The following is a 4119-nucleotide window of genomic DNA, read 5'->3' as shown; positions in this document are numbered from 1 at the left end:
ATTTGAAGATTTGTAAAAGATCCTAATATCTGTGGGCAACACCACCAGCATTTGCTGTGGAGGTTACCTGAAGTTTCTGTAATTCAGCGATTCACTCATACAGACACTAGCCTCCTACAGAGACCCCCCCAGGATTTGGTTGGGTGATTTGCCATTTTTATGGAGGCTCTTAGACTAACCTTTGACAACAAGAAAGTTGAAATGTACTTTATTTTATTTTCATTTTTCATCCTGCGTCAGCTTTTAGACAGACCCTGGTCAGTATTCAGAAATTCCAGGGAAACAGAGCCCTGACGCAGTGAGCCTAGTTGGTGAGGGGAATTATCTGCAGCTACTGTTTTAAAATAGTAAATTCAAGTATGTTTCTACCTCAATAATCTTAAAGGATTTCAGTACTTTTTGTTGAACATTTTAGGAGAAGAAAGAGCCACATAGACTTTATTGCAATAGTCAGAAGATATTAATGCTAATCTATGCCTTCAATGGGATTCACTTACATATCTTTAATACTTTCTTCCACTAATATGCAAAATCCCCTGAAGTGTGTATTGTAGATTTTTCCCTTTGTAAAGAGATACAAATGATTATAATCAGTTACATGATTCCCTCTGAGTCTCTCAAATTTCTGTTTTTCTAATATCTCAAAGTAAGAGTTCTCTGCTTTGCAGATCTACAAGCCCAAGCATCGTGTATTCACTCCATCACCTTCCTTGGTGACACGTAGGCCACCAGTGTCCTACCCCACTGCTCTTCTTGAAATTAGAAGACAGGGTCATGGCACTTTTAAGACTCGACAGCATTCAGGTACAAGTTTATGGCCTAATACATGATCTCCACATCTCTTAAGGGAAAACATAAATTCCTAAGTGAAGTTTAATCATCTTTGTGCATTAACTTTGCTTTCTCTCTTTTAACTTCTTTAAAAGAAACATTGAGAAACTCTTAACTATTCTTGATGACTTGGGTCATATGATCTGAGCTGAACCAAACACATCACTAGAGGATAAAAAGGCAAGGAGAGGGCTGCATTCGGATAGTTTCCTGGTTGTCTGGCCCATTATTTTTGCCTGTTTGTCCTAGAGGCCTTACTCACTGATTATTGGTAGGATTTTTTTTTTAACTCCCTAAATCAGATCAGTGAAAAGCATCCTATTTGACAAATGTAATTTTTGTGTGTATTTTAATTTTTTGTTATCTAAATAACCTTGGAGCTTCTCTTCTTTGTAGGAAGATTTAAGTAAACAATAGGAAGATTTAAGTAAACATTTTCATTCAAAAATATTTGTGGGATAATGATAATATTCCTCTTGTTTAACTTGAATTATTAAACAGTAAAAATGCTGAAGAAGACCCTAGATCTTGAGATCTGAGGGGGTGGGAGGGGACAGAGACAGAGACAGAGAGACACAAAGACACAGAGAGAGGGGGGGAGAGAGAGAGATTTGAGGAGTAAAGCTTTAAACAGAGATGGGTAAAGGTTAAAAGGATTCGACTGCAGTGATAAGAACAGGGACTATAGTGCAAGTGAAATGACCAGTGTTTTAAAAAAGATTCTGAAGTAGCAGAAAGACTAGGCTGAGATCAGAATTATGCAATATCCACAAGAAGAATGCCATTGTAATTGTAGAGTAGGGGGGGAAAAGGGAGAATTCTCTTTCTTTTTACTCTAGAGCTGGATGTAGACATAAAACACCTAGAACGTTAAAGCATTATTTTATTTCTGGAAAGATACTCAGCTAGGGAAGGGGGTGTGCTATTCCTTGGGTATCCTAAATGCATGCACACTCCAGAATCTGCACCTGCCCTTTCCAAGTGAGAAGTCAGAGGTCTTGCTTTCAAGTCCCATGTCTCATAGTTATTAGGTACATGATCTCATAGAGGTCCTTCCCAACGCCTGGAACCCCTGCTTCAGAGGATCCAGTGCTCTCTTCTGGCCTCTGTAGGCACCTGTGAACACGTGTGCGTGTGCACATGTACATGCACACACACACAAAATTACAAATCTTTTTAGATTGATGTGAAGTTTAGAAAGTTAATATGCATACTTGTGGAATAAGCATATAACCACTGTTAGAATAATGAGAAAAACAAGAGAAATCAGAGATAGTCTAGTCCAGCCCCTGAGGCCCATCCATAGGCTTGAAATTCATATAATTTATATGGGCATTTAAATTACTTGGAAAGCCTGATCCTTTTCTACCCTCTGGTCCTTTTCCTTTAACTACCCTGCTACAGTTGGGCATTCTCCTATACTGTGTTAAACTATTTCCCCACCTTCATGTCTCTGTGCTATTCCCACAACCCACGGCTCCTTTAGTCAAAACTGACCCAAGCTTCAGTGGCTTCGAATCCCCCGTCTCCAGGAATCTTAGCAAACTCTCACTTCCTCTGCCCCCTCCTCCTCCTCCTCCTCCTCCTCCTCCTCCTCCTCTATATTTTGGTCCTTTCCCATTGGGGCAGCTTTGATTGACAGATCACTGCCTAGTCCAGCAGAACTCAAGTTGCTGCGAGAGAGTGGCCACACATAAGGTACCCATGATTGTGCACTGCCACCACACAGATGTTGATGCCTTGCCAAAAGTAGTATTGAATAGGCATCTGATTGAATGAACAATTTTGCACCCTGTCCCTATTGTGCTTTTGGACAAAACCCCTTGCCTCTTTCAGTCTTGGATGCCTCAGCTATGAACAGAGGATAACAGCACAGGCATACTCCCCAGGTGTGCAGGAAGAATAAACCAATGACTGAAAAAGCAATTTAAAATTGTAAAATGAGATGCTATATATAAATGTTACATAATCAGAATCATTTCCTTCTGTATTATGTTTTATTTGGCTTTATATCTTCAAATCCTTTGTGGGTTTCAGGATTTCACAGATGCAATACCATTCACATTAGTACCTAGATTCTCCTGGGTAATAAAACATTGTGTGTATTATAGATCACAGCTACTTTTCTTTGGCACACTTACATGTGAATCTGTCATAATTTGGGGTAATTCATAGTAGCTAATGATAAAATTCATTTCTAAGGGATAATTCATTTTTTTCTGTCTTTTCCTGGCCAGTTATTATTCTAATACTGTTGCCTTCAGGGAACTAGCTCCCATTAAGTCTAAAATCTGGGTGATGAACATAGGTTTTTAGAAGCCTAAATTTTCTAGGAGCTTTACAATGAGACCTGGGAATATGGCTTGGATTTTAAAGCCTTGCTTGTTTCCTGTGGCCTTCTCTATCTTCCCTTTGAGTGTTACCAGTCACTCGTTGCAATGGGATGTCCTAGGAATCAGGAAGGATATGGGTTAGGTCCTTCACATGAAAGTGATGCAGTACGAGTTTACGATGCTATTTTTTTCCTTAATATATTCAAGAAGTTGCCAATAGCAAAACAAATTTTCCTGTATTACCTCTAGTGCCTATAAAGAACTTTGGACCTTCAAGTCTATAACCTACTATTATTCCTAGAATAGTTTTTCAACTTAGAACTTCTGAGGAAGGGGAGTCCTTACATGTTAGAGGGTTAAAGTAGAACACTGTATTCCATAAGTACTTAGTAAGTATTATCACTTGAGGGACTTCCATAAGCCTGGTGCTGTGCTAGCTCTTATTCAAACTTCATAACAAGCTAATGGGGGCAAACCTCATCACCTCAGTACTCCCGGTCTCAGCAATTGGATTTCCAAAGAATAGGACTTCTTCACGTAGCCTGAAATTCTTCCTGGTTTAATTCTATCTGTGAGAGTTAATTGTATGTGTCAATTTCACCAAGCCACAGTATAGCCTGATTAAACATTATTTCTTGATCTTTCTATGGTGGTATCCCAAGTACTCTGACACAAGCTACAATTAGTTATCTGGGATGAGGAACCTCAGAGAAAATGCTTCCATCCAATTGCCTATAAGCAAGGCATCAGTAGGGCATCTTCTTGACCTATGATTGATGTAGGAGGCAAAGCCCACTTATGGATAGTGCCACCCCTGGGCAAGAGGTCCTGAGTTGTATAAGAAGCAGGCTAAGCAAGCTTCAGGGACAAGCCAGTGAGCAGTTCCTGACTCCAGGTACCTCCCTTGAGGTCCTGCCCTGATTTTCCTGCATGATGGCCTAAAACTGTAAGCTGA

The sequence above is a fragment of the Mus pahari genome, chromosome 15, assembly GCF_900095145.1.
Source record: "Mus pahari chromosome 15, PAHARI_EIJ_v1.1, whole genome shotgun sequence".
Lineage (NCBI taxonomy): Eukaryota > Metazoa > Chordata > Mammalia > Rodentia > Muridae > Mus > Mus pahari.
Note: the sequence above shows the minus strand (reverse complement) of the source record.